Below are 15,229 nucleotides of genomic sequence, written 5' to 3'. Positions count from 1 at the left end.
AAACGTAGCTGAAAAGCGTCACCGGTGAAACATGCCGGGAAACATGTCGCCAGAGAAAAGAACGAGTATCGTGGAAATACATGGGTGAACATGTCCTCCAGAAGGAGACCAAAGCGTTCTGACGGACTCTAAGGCACATTACATGCTGGAAGATATAAAAATTATACGGCTAGTTTTCAATCGGGTTCGAACCCACAACATACGGCATCAGTCGCCTAGCGGAGAGGCAACAGACAGAACCGCTCGGCTAAATCCCCATTCTCAAAAAGAGTGGTTCAATAGCCGGCTAAGTTGTTACATTTTTCTGACTGCGACCGCTCCACACGTTGTAGAGTTCGTGAAGCACTCACGCACGTACGCTCACTATCACACATCGCACACACAAACTTTATCGAAGCGAAGCAATGAATACAACGCTATAGACGTGGGAAACGTCACGACACAACGAAGATAATTCCTGAACAGAGACAAAATGAAGATCACAACTATTCGAAATCTTTGGTCAGAAACCCCGTCTCTTCAAGTTGCAACACACCGGGAGAACTTCAAGTCCATTGAAAGATAGGGAGTAACCGCCGTAATTTCCAAATTCAAAATCGAGAAACGTCATCAAACTCTAAATCTGTGAGTTTGGGTGGCGCTGGTCACATTCGTGAGTTGAAAATAAAGATATGTTTCCTCAAAAGAACACCCATCATGTGTTCTATGCAGTCAAACTGCCGACAATCGCTACATCTACAACGACTTTGTAAAACAAAAGCAAAAAAAAAAAGAAGCAGCTGAAACAAATCATACCGTATTCATTACTCAAACCGTACTATACGCCTCCTTAAGATATGTAGAGAGCGCCTACTGGTAGGCGACTCTTTAAATTATAAATTACTTTGGTTGTATAATGCTACTCGTGGCCAAGTATAGAAATGAACGTGCCTTGTTGTTGCGAATATGCAGTTTACTCCGTCTTGTTTTCGGTGAAAATTGCAAACTTGATTTTTGCCCATACTAGCACTGTGGCAGTTATCATAAAGATAGCGGCCATTTTGAATTTCAACTATCGATGGGGGGGGGGGGGGGAAGGGGTTGAAAAATGTGTTTCTCTAGCACAAAAATTTGCACGGCGTCTCTTGATTTTCGTTTGACTAGAGAATGGTTCAAGAGTTCCTTGAAGATGAAAAGTTTGAGAAAAATTTTCAGAGGCACGTACCAGGCTGAGCTGGTTCTGCCAATGATATAAAGTGGAACTAACGGCCTTCCAACGAGACATGCAGCTACCGTTGCCTCGGGGTAAAAGGCACAGACCCAGCTAATGCATTTTACGTGTGCGGCATGGACATAAATTGCCTGAAAAGACAAAGGAGTTTCTTCAATAGGCGTGAGAATAAAAAGCGGTAGGACACTTCCTATCTTGAGAAATCGCACTATTTCAGGCTAGGGTAGCAACCGAACCTTACATTCGGTGATATCCATCATCAAAACTTAAGGTAAGACATGAAAGGGATACTTAAAACAGCCGCCGGCTGTTGCACTTAATACGGGGATATGTCCGGACGTATCTGATAGCAGAATGCCAAGCCCCCTTGGGGAACTGAAAAACTGTTTTAAGTTGTCACTGACTGTTAAAACAGTATAATTTAAGCGTAATTGGTGGTCGCGTAAAATATTTATCCTCATCAAAATTTATTACGGTTCTGAAGGGATATACTGGCGTAGAGCTGTCGATCTGGGCAGCCCCGTGGTCTCCACCTAGCAACCATTTCTACAACAACCGTCAGACCCTCTTACGCGGAATAAAAGGGGCTGGGCACCGCAGGATCATTTTTTGTTAGCTCGCACAATGCTTTCGCAAAGTAAGGAAAATTTGTGCTGCCGAGCTACCGTTGCTCCGCAAAGCAGGCACAAGGATGTAGCGATCCATCGGGCAAAAGTTAGTATTTTTTTTGTTTTACGTCCCCAAGCGTAGATTTTTGGAGGTTTTCATTTGAAAAACGCACAATGTATTTGATGATTAGGGCTTGTTTTCTGCCAACAAATGTTTGTTTGTTTGTAAGAATATACATAAAACACCTGGATGTTAGCAGAATGTCACATTGTAGAGTAAATTATGAAGGTAAAAAAGAATTTCTGCTTTGATTTATTGATAAAAATTATTAAACGGAAACACTTAAGCAACTATAAAAACTGCCAGTAATTTTTTTTGTGTGTGGAATCGTTTACCCACTTACTTTTAAAAATTCAAAGTTTGAGTGTACGCATAACAAAGAATTTGATTACTCTGGCCACATTGAAATTTGCGCGTTTTGGGGATACGTTACTAGGCCACTTCGCGGGGGTACTTTCCCATGACTGTATGAAACAACACAAATAGCGTCATATCTAGCCAGGTGCAATCTATTGTCGAGAAAGTAACAACCACAAAACACACCATTTGAAATCGACGATATATGAACAAAGCCACCGTCGGCTATGTAGTCCGTTGCTGAGTGCTGTTCCCCACTTACCTAAGTCAGCCGGGCTCTAGATTTTACATATTTTAGAGATCAAATAAAGTTTAATCAGCCGGCAAAAGACCATTCCTCAGCCTTGAGAAAACCATGGAGGACGACCAGCTATTTTATTATCAACAAAAGCTCGACTTAGAGTGCTCATGTGAAGTATTTGTCTGGTTTTTATGTACAGTGAAGGATGTCAACGTTGGGAGACGATTGTTTGCCGGTACAATCGCACACGGCGGTGATCCTTGAGAATGTCTGTATATGACGGCCATTTCGGCGGGTAAAGCACGTGTCGCCAAATGCGTCATCGACTTCACCTGTCCTGACCCATCCCTGGAATTGTTTATCAGAATCGTTCATCTAAATAAACAAGGATTCAATGCCTTATACGAATTCATTTTTGCTTCGTGCAAAATTTCCTTCAGAATATCGATAAAAGAGTTTCTCGTTGGCCTGTTCCCTGACTCGTCAGTCCGGGTGACCTTAAAGTACCTATGCCACTTCGTTGGAAGTTGCTCGGCCCCCGTTGGACTTGACCTTGGGTCGATTCTACTCGAGTTAATAAAATCAAAATATTGGCATGGCATACAATCGAATCCATTCTGAACAGACTTTCTAAGGTCAAGAGCGTGGATACGGTGTGTATATTTCAGCACTTGAAAAAGAAAAAAAAATACTCGAAGGCAAGTGTTCAAACTTTCACCGGTGTTAGGAGAACACAAAACACAAGCAAGGTCAATAAAGATGCCAATCGGCTACCTCATATACAACGCCTTGTTGGACAAAATCAGCGATGATTATTTGTTCAACACTCGCACACATGCCAGCGGTTTATTTAATCTTCGGACAATAGCGGTATTATTTTGTTGACTCGTTGGCTGCGGAAGCTGACAGCTCATAACTTGATTTTTTAATCTTCATGAAAGGGACAATCACTCTAACCATTAATTATATTGCCACTTTGTTCTGTAAACAAGTATATATCTTCTTTCCATTAGATCATGTTGATAATACAGAATATGGTGCCATGCAAACACAAAGCACTGCTTTCAATATGACACACGATGGCCTACAAACGAATTCTTGTCCGGACTTAAATAAATAACGCTGGACATCACAGATGAAGACACAGACGCGCATACACACACACACATATACATACATACACACAGCCTGCGTTGACAACTTGAACTCCGGGGATTTCAACATGATTTTAGGAGTAGCGCAAAAAACATGAGTTTCAAAACGGAACAAAAAATAACGAAAAATAAATCAAGAGTCTCTGCGCATGAAGACCAGCCTACGTTTGATGTCCTGTTGTTTGTTATCATGGGTGTTTATGACGTTTAAATGAACTTTGTGAACGGCTTTTGATTTTTATGATCTTCTAGGTTAATTGTTCGTCAAATGCACCCGCAGCCATTTAAGTTTTTATTAACTAGATGTATAAGAACATATCGGAGGGACCTTGGACCCCGCCCAAACATTAACCCTATAATTCAAAACAATACACAGAACTTTAAAATAATACGGGTGTCGAGGGATATTTTTCAGGAAGTCTCAGAGACAGGTTTTCCCCCGAGATGGCTAATACCAGAACTATTTGAAAAATATGTTCTTAAATTTCATGACGGTGATCGCGTTCCCTCCTTCCACACGGAGACTTGTTCAAAACCAGATCACAGAATACGCCGAATAACACTATTTACTTCTCAGATTATCAATATGAACGGATACGATACAGCAAAATAGGGGACAGCAAAATAGGGGATTTTTTAAAAACACAACGCCTGGTTTAGTTTTATAGTGTTTATATTTACAAAACAAAAGACTGGCGCTACAAATGAGGACAGTTATAAATTTTGCGAGAACGCGTGCTACCACATATGATCAATAGACGACAATCAATTAGTAAAATATCAATATAGCGTAAATAATTCAAGTATACGGGCTCTTGTTGGGAGAACGACATCATATTTTACCGTCCCTGCAATAAAGAGCCATTCACTGAGTCTGCAAGCATGAAATATTGTGAATGCAATCGAAATTAGTTTTTCCCAAAGCCTCTTTTTATGAGATCCGGGACCACCTGTTGCTCCCCTTGACAACAATGGCGATAGTAGCGTGGACTGAAAGGAATTGATGCGGTGAAAAAAAAGATAAATATTGAATTTGTTTCAATTTTTGCTCTCAATATCACGTGGACACACCGATGATTGAGTAGGTATCGAGATTTAGTATTTCATTGGCTTGATGACCACGGTAAAGGGCGATATGATTGACTACAGCGCTTGCTCACACAACACGCTCTTAGTTTGTATACATACATGTATATAAGTTACCCGCTGACGTCGTAACTAATAATTTATGTAATTATTACAAGTCGTAACTAATAATTATACACAATGAGATGGAATGCTTCAGCAGGTATTGTACTCACCTTCAATCGACTTATACTTGGTGAGTTCCGATTTAAAGTTACTCTTCCAATGACCGACGCTAAAACACACACGTTTGCCCATTCGTCGAACTCGCCCCAGTTTTTTTTTTCTCTCTCTCGCTAACGCATGCGCACTACTCAGTCGGCCAATCTCTCGAAATAATTGGTTGTGAGAACATCGTCACGTTTGGTTTCACAATCTCAATAATAAATTAAAATAGTCGATACATCATCGGTCACACCAGTCGTCCCTCTAATGGAAGTCAATAGATTATGTCGAGCGAATCCCTCTGCCATATTATTATTCTAAAATCGGTGCACATCGCTCCATTCTTGCCGTCAGTTCGCCACGCATACATCTGCATTCTATGAATAGTGTTACTTAAGCGAACTTGTGGGCAAGTGTGCGGAAGACCAAACTTTCTGAGGGCACCCACAGAAATTAGGATAAATTCGACGGCGACCGGGGAGTGGTGGGTGGTGAAGCGAATACGGTGATTCGATGCAGTATGTGGAAAGTTTCAATATTCCTAGTCGATGGAAGCATTTTCATTCCACCGCAAATGTTTGACTTATAATCGAAATGCTGTCAAACAGCGACTGTGTCCATTTAATTTTGGTAAAATCTTTCTGCGCATGTGTGATAAATCCCGCAATAACCCTTAGCTAAGCCGTCAATATGAGACCGAGTTCAATATGCTGTACAGCGAGTCACCGTACGGTTCATCCGAACTACCGGCGCTGTAAATGAAGTAGTTGAAGATGAAGCGCACTACGCTATGCGCACAGACAAAAAAAATTATACGACACGCTTGTCACGGCACGTCTACATGTCAATATATAAACACGACACGCTTGCTATCATTGCACATTCAGTAAACGTCATCTTTTTCGTCACAGTTTCAGTACCGCGGACCTAGTCCAGTTTCGAATTAATTTTACGTTTTCATGTGACAGGCTCCCTTTTACAAGGATAGGTTCCATCAAAGCTCATTACACTAATTCCAAAGAGCTGTACACGTCAGTTTGTAATTCCGTCACTCACAACCAACCGGCGCGTTACTGCTGTATATTGATATTGACAGTACACGGCGTAGTACACCCTTCACATATACCAGTAGTTTCCCGCCCAAAGTGGACACTGCTCTCTGGGCGGTGTTTGTAAGGCACGTGACATGAGAAACTGAGTCAATATCAGTCCTACGACGGCTTCCCTGATATTTTAACTCACATCCTTCGGTACTCTGGAGTATTAAAAGCACGCCGTTCCACTGATTTTTCATATACCGGGTTAAATTTTTATGAGTTGTAAAACATTTGGTGTGCATGGCACCGTATGAGCAAGCTTTGGCCCTCTCCCTTGTTAACCTGCATCCTTCATATCTAGAAGTATTGTATCGCTCATTAAAAACGTTGAATAAATAGCATTGGCATAAATCTACATTTAGGAAAATCCTTGCTGCTTTTTATTATCATCCAGAAGGTTGTGTGTCCATTTATTGATTTCTAAATAGAGCTTTTCATATTATTGTCTTCTTTTTTCGTATTTTGTCAAGTTTTATTACCCATTCTTTCGACCGCGTCATAGCTGGACCCCCTTGCCCCCCTCTCTCTCTCTCTCTCTCTCTCTCTCTCTCTCTCTCCTCTCTCTCCTCTCTCTCTCTCTCTCTCTCTCTCTCTCTCTCTCTCTCTCTCTCTCTCTCTCTCTCTCTCTCTCTCTCTCTCTCTCTCTCTCTCTCTCTCATCGACATCATTCTCCAAATATCAATTGTCTAGAAGGAGGTCATCTTTAAAAATGTCATAAATCATTAACGACTTAACATATCTAGGTTAAAATGATCGACGGTCATTTGGGCTCCCCTCTGATCTTTTTTTTTCTGTGGCCTATGACCTTTGCACCCTTTCTCCGAATCGATCATTTTTTGCCGGCCATGTCCGGGCGATAGCGGCAGATGTTTTACTACATCAGCTTACAAGAGTTTGTGCAAATTTTTGCCAGGCATGTAGTCCAATACATCTTTGTTTCAAGGGGCGGCCACGATTGGCCCCCTTCTTTAGAAACCCGAGGCCATTACTATTATTTTGATGGGTAGTTTTTATAAAGATCTTTTCAGGCAGTTTCTCTGTGCCTCGTAAAATTTACAAAACGGGCGAATACAAAACAGTATCCTTTTTTGTTATCGGATGGGAAGAGAAGGTCGGCGTGTACTTATACTCTAACGGCGGTCGTTCAAGTTTGGCTTGGACATTTCGGAAGAAGTTGAATATCATACCTCGCAATGAACTCTTCTTTTGTTAAAAAATCCATTTTTTATCAGTTTCAAGTCTATGTTGATATCGGGGGAGGGCTTTGCAAATCCAGTGAGCCATGTTGACGTTGTTTGACATAACTTTCGCCCTGAAGGATTTTTTTCTGTTTTTGATCCCCTACTAAGATCTAATGGTTGATTCCTACAACGCAATGTCGTCTGATCAAATTCTAACGGTGAAACAATAGTGCATTGTGGAACACAGCACAGGTTTACAACAAGAGCGACGTTGTATAAGTCAGGTAGTCTCCTCAATACTTGATGCATGAATGATGAAAGGATAATAACCGATGTTCATTATTTTCGTTGAAAACTAAATCTACCCATTATTCTTTTCCCTCAAAGTGTGTTGAAATACAAAGCAATAAGCCTTACATCAACACAGCATTGCATACCGGCTAAATGATATTGTTGACATTTGAATTCTGATCCGGATCAAAGTTTCACTTATCAATGCTAGCGTTCAACAGATCACACATACCGCAAGTATCGGCAAGCTGCATAATTGCATTATGATTTTAGGAGTTGGACGATATATTTTATTTGCTGATAGACACAAACTTCTTGGAAAATAAAACAAAAATGTCAGCTAAATAGAGCTTGTGATCCACAAAAATGCTGCATCGTTTTGAGTAGGTCCAATTTTGCAGCGTCTTTCATGAAAATAAAATTGTTTGATCGATGAGACAACCTTTTCTGCAACCGGGACCGAGATTTCAGCTTGTTTCACGCATACATAAATATGTGAAACTTGCTTTTCAAGAAAATGTCTAAACACATTTACTTCTGCCCAGGGAAAAATGTGGTTTCTGACTGTTTCGATAAATAATCCTTGTCCTAAATTCAGCAATAAGTACCTTGAAACGAAGACGAACAAAAGAGGGAGCACTCAGCCGTTTCGTCAGAGTTCAAAGTTCACTCGAACCCTGGACAGTGCCGAACGCCCGAACACTGAACAATGTACTGTCACAAACTTTCACGGTCACAGTTTCTAGAAAACGACGGGACAACGGTTTCCATGGAGATGAAGGGGCACTTCCTTCCTTTCTTATTTCATTGTGTGTAAATGCCATACTCATACAACAAGACGTCTTTGAACTTGAGTGGTACGCGAGTATTTGACCAAGCCATCTCAAGGTCATACTTCATCTTCCCACGACGCTCTGTGAGAGAGACGGATCGCTTACCTAGCGTACTTGTAATTTATAGTAGCGACCCACTACTTTTGACAAAGACATGTAATCGTGTTTGTTAACCCTTTGACTGCTGTAATTTTTCCCACCAAAATTTTAATGCAAAATTTTACCAATTTTTGTGAACTTTTCTGTAAGTTTCTTCATAATTTTGGATCAAATGGATATCACTTTTCATCGACTACAGTATTTTATCAAAATTTTGGCAAAATTCAGAAAAAGATTGACAGTGGAATATTTTATAAAGGTGACAAAAAATAAACTGGTGATTTAATATGCTGAGATTGGGCTAGACCAATGTCGATATAGCTGAAAGTTGCGAGGTAGCTGTACTCAAAACTGCGCTTCCTAGGTGCATGTACTTGAGTGCAAGACTGTGTCCATCTTTCCAACTTAGAGGGCCTGGAGCTGTAACTGTTGAGGATTTTTCACTATTTTTATTTTTTTTTAAGTCAACGACAGTTTCTCGTCCTACTCCTCAAAGCATGTTGAGATACACAGTAAAACATTGTGAAAAAAATCACTTAAAGCTACAGCAGTAACTATGAGCAGTAACTGTTGATAAATTTTCAAGTATTTTTTATCCTGTTGCTAAAATATAATTGCTTGTTTTCAGTAATCACAAAACCATGTTGAAATATGTCGTGTTCAACTTTGCAATACAGACTATACTATGTGAACTATCAAATGTTACCCCAGGCAAAGTAAAGTTCAGTCCGGGCTGAAATTCATTTCTCAGCACACATTATCACTGCTTTTTGTACAGTAACACAAATCACCATCAAAAGTTACAACTGTTGTCCCGGTAACGCGACCATCTTGCCGCCCGCGATAACCGGGGCCCACCTCCTTTGTACGTCGTATCTAATTAAACTCGTCTTCATTCTGTTTGCGTGTTCCCGCCTCGATTGTCATCATTGTCGCTGATGTTCTCACGACGATAAAATGTCGCGCTCAGCTCCTTCAGTGAAGTCGCTTCCAGTTTCACCCTAAAGTTTCCCAGACAAATGGGTTTGCAGTCACTGTGTCTCCTGAACACGACTTTCCTTTTCTCTCTCACGCAGTTCTAATGACCCAGTGCCGTCGAGTATCGCTGCCCCATAGAATTCCCAGTGCCGGTTCCAAACAGATGCATGACCGACACTTCAAAATGTCAATTGTCCAAAGAGGAGGGGGTCCCATCAATACACAGCACCTAGATTATTTTATTCAAGCTTACGCTACACGTGCAACTTGATCGACGAATCTTTCCCCGGACCATTCATCAACAACGACAACAAAAGATAGGCAACTCTGAAAGACAATAAAACCGCTGTGCTGAGAGCCCTTAGTCGGGCAATGCCTCTCTGTGAGGGCTTTGGTTTCAAAGGCAGAATTTACGAGAGCAATACAGACCCCATCATGGCTGCCACTTTGTGTGACGTCATAAAGTTTATTGACGTAGAGTACAAAAACCAAGAAACAAGCCCCAACTTCATGAAAACCTACTCGCCGAACACGTTTCGGGACCAGCCGCCTAGATAGTAGGTTTTTGCTGTTGTTTAAGGCCAAGCGCGTGTGCAATGAGGGGGAACGCAGAGTCACTCGACAATTGATTCTTTTCTGGAGTGAAGTCATAGAAATTGTCGCTGGCTTCAAATTAACTTTCTCTCATTCAGTAGCCAGACCTGCCGAGCCTGGGAAACACGCCGAGCTCTTTTAATATGCGGCGCACTACGCCCAGTGGGGGAGAAGTGGTATGCATGCCCACATGTCTTTTATTAAATTTTCACGCCATATTAGCAGAAATTCAAATAACGCAAACAAAATGAGGATACAGCGAATCGCGTTTCAAAGCGCGACTTCGCCATTGTGCGGCGGTTGAATACACTGTGATGTGATTTCACGCTTAATCGGAGAAATTAGGAACACCTGGGAGGTATTTGGCACACGTCATTCCTGTAGTTGACAATATTCCCGGATGAAAAAAAACATAGTTCTGGTATCTCGCTGAATCAAACAGCCCGAAGAGTATTCAACAAAAGCGATGGGATAAAAAAGCCACATATAAGTGGACGTATTTGAAAAATAAACACTTCAAGTTTACATGCACGATTATAGTATTTTTGAAAGATTACCGTGGGGGGACTTAGCCACTGTGGTCTGCGCGAAAGTACGGCGACTTTGACCGCTATGCGGAAAGAAGGCACGGTCGAAGAGTTCTTGTACAGACAGTCTCGCCGACAGTACTTGGAGGTGAGGACAGAAAAACTAACGTGTATTGTGAGTTTGTATAGCCTGATAATAGAATGGCAGGCGATGCGTACAAAGCAATAGGCTTACCCAATACACACTTATGGATGATTTAACACAGCAAAGCCAGAAAGGCCATTGCGAAACAACGGCAATAGGGAAGCCCTAGCCACAAAAAATTAAACGCAGTCACACTTACCACAGTCGACACAGTCTGTGGAGAATTATCTTACCTAAGAAAGTCAGGTACCTCTGTCGAGTCCAAGCGATGGCGAAACAACTTAATAAGTCAAAAAATTTGGGTAGAGAACAATAGCAAATAAGCGCTGGAAATCCTCCCATTAATCCGGTGGGAGTGACGTTTACTGATAGATCACAACAAGGTCGAAGGCTATACGCTGTATTACAGTACAGCCATATTTCCTACCCAGAGGACGAGACGAAACATGAACATGTGAATATGATATGTGAGGCAGGCTCACAATAAAGTCAGACGTCCATACACTGTCTACGGCCGTCCTCAAACTGTACCAACATTGAAAGAGATTAAATTTCGGTTCCGTGGGCCATATCGTTTTTAAAGAGAATTTTTTCGACCACTCTCGAGTGAGTAAACCAACATTCGAGTAGATCGAACGGGTTGTGGCACAGTACCACATGTTCATGTGTTGCAGGCAAAGATAGTTCCCACGCCTTCGTCGGTGTCAGATTCGAATCGCCGTCGTGGTTTGCTGCAATACTGCAATCGACAAGGGGAACGTCATACCGACGATTGGCTCGTCCAGCGTGATTTGATAGTCCCTCGACCATAGCGATCGATTTCATCCAAAACTGCAATATTTGCAACTTGAGATTGCACCGTCAGAGCCGTTTCCAGCGAGCAGGAGAAACGCCTGATGTTCATGTTTTTTTCACATGAAATGAACTATTTGCATTCTAGGCGAGTGAACAAACAAGTAGTGCTAACAAGACAAAACAACAAACAAAAACACGACTCACCCTTCGTGGAGCATTCTATGTTTACCAACTAGTCAATATTGGTAAATTTTGTTGCATAAATGAAATATACACTCTGAGAAAAAAGATACGACTTACTTGTATTGCCTATAGACAAACGTGTTAATCGTTTATATGAACAAAACACACTTAAGTAAAGTTTGTTGTACCTACCGAGCACGCTCATCGGAGGGTTCCTTGTTTCAAGCTCCCGTGAGCTCCCATGGCCGCGCTGCTGTTCTCGTAATAAAACCCCTTGTAGTGGCTTTAATGAGTCTGTCCACACGGGGCGAGTTTTCCTACAAACTTTGTGTGCGTGGTTGTCGGTTATCGCCGTGTAACTTGGTAACTGGGTAGAAAGCAGAAAGGTGTTTCCCACCGCAGCGCGTTTCTTTCAAGTGTGTGTGTGTATACGTGTTTGAAACATGCGAAGTTATTGTGCACTGGGCTTTTTCAATTGGCTGCGTAACTTGCATGAAAACACACAAGTCTTAGTGAAACTAATACAGTTAACAAAATATTCGACCAACTGCCATCCACCCCCCCCCCCCCCTACACACAAACAATTTGCTTCTATTCGATACAAAATATGCCGGGGAGTGTCCCTTCATACATCACAATTCAGGTTTTATTCCATTTTGTATAATGTAGAACTTCGTATCAGTGTATATTCAGGTCTCTTCTGTGCCATAACTTCTCTGTGATTGAATGTGAAAGAAAGTTTGCGACATCGATTCCCTCCCTGTCTTTCATCAAGACGCTTAGGCCGATAGAAAGAGAATTGCCCAGAATAGATTAAATTTTATATTGCTCATTATTGAGAATACCTTTAAAAATGAAATCCTTATAGAATATGGCACCAGTAACATGCAATATCTAAATTCTGATAACTGTATTAATTGACAGCGGCCTACGACTTCAAGATACCTCGTTGGATAGCCCACTTTGTCTTCGATGGTTGTTCATCCACAACATCGTGTTATAACCTTTGTGAGATGACACCAAGACCCCTGATGACAAATACAGCCCGATTTCTGTAGAGAATCAGCGAGGTGTTTTCTCAGTCCGAGGCGACGCGGTCCTTTGTCATCGTTTTCTTCCACGCCGGTGTATGTAGGGCCGGGGTGACAGTGATGACCCTTGTGGCATAAATCAAGTGACTCAGTTTTAGCCCCGTCACCTCTTGGCAAAGAGGACAGCTACTTTAGTCGTGCCTTCAGGGCAACTTGCCATGGACCAGAACCAAAAGAGTGATAAAAAGGCCCAAAATACATATTGAAGAGACTATAATAGTGCGCCCCCGAAACTGCAAGGGGAGGGTACCGAAAGATATTCCTCCGGCAAACAGTAAACCTGTCTTGCTGGGATTCTTCATAACAAGACAATGTACGTCATCGAGCATTGTTATGACACTGTCGGAAGACAGGCAAAATGAAAACAACTTTAAAGTAGTATTAGTAGCATATAATGAGGGTTACGAACACTTATTTTCGTTTATTTTTCCAGCTACTGTGCGGTTTTTGTTATTCTTCGCTGAAGCATACCGGAACATCTGTTAACGCTGTTCGGATACTGTTGTTGACGACAAGTGAATTTGAAGAGAACTATACAGGAAAAAGCTCCCTTTTTAATATCTGTTACATCAAAAACGCATTCACACAATCATCCATGAACTTGAATAAAGTCAAAGGGTGATACTGCGAATATATGACGTCACCATCATATGTGAAGAGGTTTGTAGCGTAGAGGAGTAGCTTGTAGCTCATTAACATAAATTTTCTGGAGGATTATCAAGATACCTGACATTGTTTTTTACCACTTTCTTTACTTTTTTCCATATGTGAACACGATGGCAAGTATTTCTATTAAATTATGTTCCAGCAGCATTCAACATTCCGAATCTGTCCAGGGTGATACGTTTGACCAAATATTGTTCAAAAATAGCGGACCTTGTCGGCCATGATGCATTGGGCCGATTTAATTATATTCTTTTTTGTCCCCCCCCCCCACGCAAGCGTAGGTTTTTGGAGTTTTCATGATAAAAACTGCATTTAAGTAGAACTTCACCGCACAGCTTTTCTGCCTACAAATCTTTGTTAAAAATGTTACAAAATATATTTAAAACGCCTGCATACATGCACAATGTCGCACCATAGTGTAAATTACGGAGGTGAGAAAGACGTTCCTGCTTCGATTCTTGAATGTGTACTCATTATTACATGGAAACAATCCAGTAAAATATAAACTTCACGCGTGTAAAATTCTGTGTGTGTGTATTTCTGAACCGCTCACGCTCACCTTTAAAATGTGGAGTGGGCGCAAAACAAATAATTTCATTTCTCCAGCTTTGGTAGCTTCACTTTACGTGAAAATATAACAGTAACAGTACATATAACAGTACATAGATACAATCATGTGTCTTATATCTCTGTTTTCACACACACACACACACTCCCTTCTGATACAGGACTGGGATTGTACGATATTTCCATCAACAGTAAGCAGGATCACTTACAATTCACAAAGGTAAAAAATTGCAAACACACACACCGATTGTTGGAGAGAAAAATTCATGACTTTTGATGAAACAGCAGTTTGTGAAGAGAATATTGGCCTTTGCACATGCGGAGCTGACAACCTAAGGGGGAAAAAATCGACGTTTTGAAAGTTTCACTCTTTGTTCCTTACGAATTTTTTTCTCAGACAATTGTAATGACAAACGCGTGGTATGTTGTCACATATCTAAACAAACCCTACCTACAGGTATTGTTCAATAGTGGCATGTAACTACGTCATTTTGGAATTAATTGCATACATGCATGCAGAAATCCATCTATCCGTCCATACATACATACACATCCACATCCATCCATCCATCCATCCATCCATCCATCCATCCATACATACATACATACATACATACATACATACATACATACATACATACATACATACATACATACATACATACATACATACATACATACATACATACATACATACATACATACATACATACATACATACATACATACATACATACATACATACATACATACATACATACATACATACATACATACATACATACATACATACATACATACATACATACATACATACATACATACATACATACATACATACATACATACATACATACATACATACATACATACATACATACATACATACATACATACATACATACATACATACATACATACATACATACATACATACATACATACATACATACATACATACATACATACATACATACATTCTCTTGGAGAAGGTAATGGAAAGACAAGCAGGTCAGATGAGTCAGTCATCCGAAAAACATACCAAACTTATTGTTGTGTAAATCCCACGTGATGATGAACCGTGACGTCAAATAACGGTGAGTCATTCGACGCAAAAACAGGTCGTAAATTTTTTTGTTTGTATGGAGTCAGTCGAGGCATTGCGGCCAAATGGCAACAGACCATCGAAGACATGAATTAGAAAGTTTAATAATGTCATAGTTTGCCCTCGAAGCAAAATTAAGGCCAAGAAACGAGGGGA

The 15,229-nt window shown here is 40.8% G+C and overlaps 1 protein-coding gene across 3 annotated transcripts in view; it reads right to left on the bottom strand.

The window, feature by feature from the left end:
- The window catches only part of LOC139133208 (ras association domain-containing protein 10-like), a 46,958-nt gene extending 34,851 nt beyond the window's left edge, over positions 1 to 12,107 (bottom strand). Inside the window, exon 1 of one of the 3 annotated variants that reach the window (XM_070699700.1) lies at positions 11,837 to 12,107. The gene's annotated coding sequence lies outside the window, so the exon portion shown is untranslated. Of the gene's footprint in view, positions 1 to 4,932; positions 5,017 to 10,899; positions 11,018 to 11,836 lie in introns of those variants that run through there. The other 2 variants (XM_070699762.1, XM_070699727.1) reach the window with 2 other exon arrangements.
- Between the last annotated feature and the right edge of the window lie 3,122 nt (positions 12,108 to 15,229).

The sequence above is a fragment of the Ptychodera flava genome, chromosome 1 (assembly GCF_041260155.1).
Source record: "Ptychodera flava strain L36383 chromosome 1, AS_Pfla_20210202, whole genome shotgun sequence".
Classification (NCBI taxonomy): Eukaryota; Metazoa; Hemichordata; class Enteropneusta; family Ptychoderidae; genus Ptychodera; species Ptychodera flava.
Note: the sequence above shows the minus strand (reverse complement) of the source record. Positions and strands in the feature narration are given on the sequence as shown.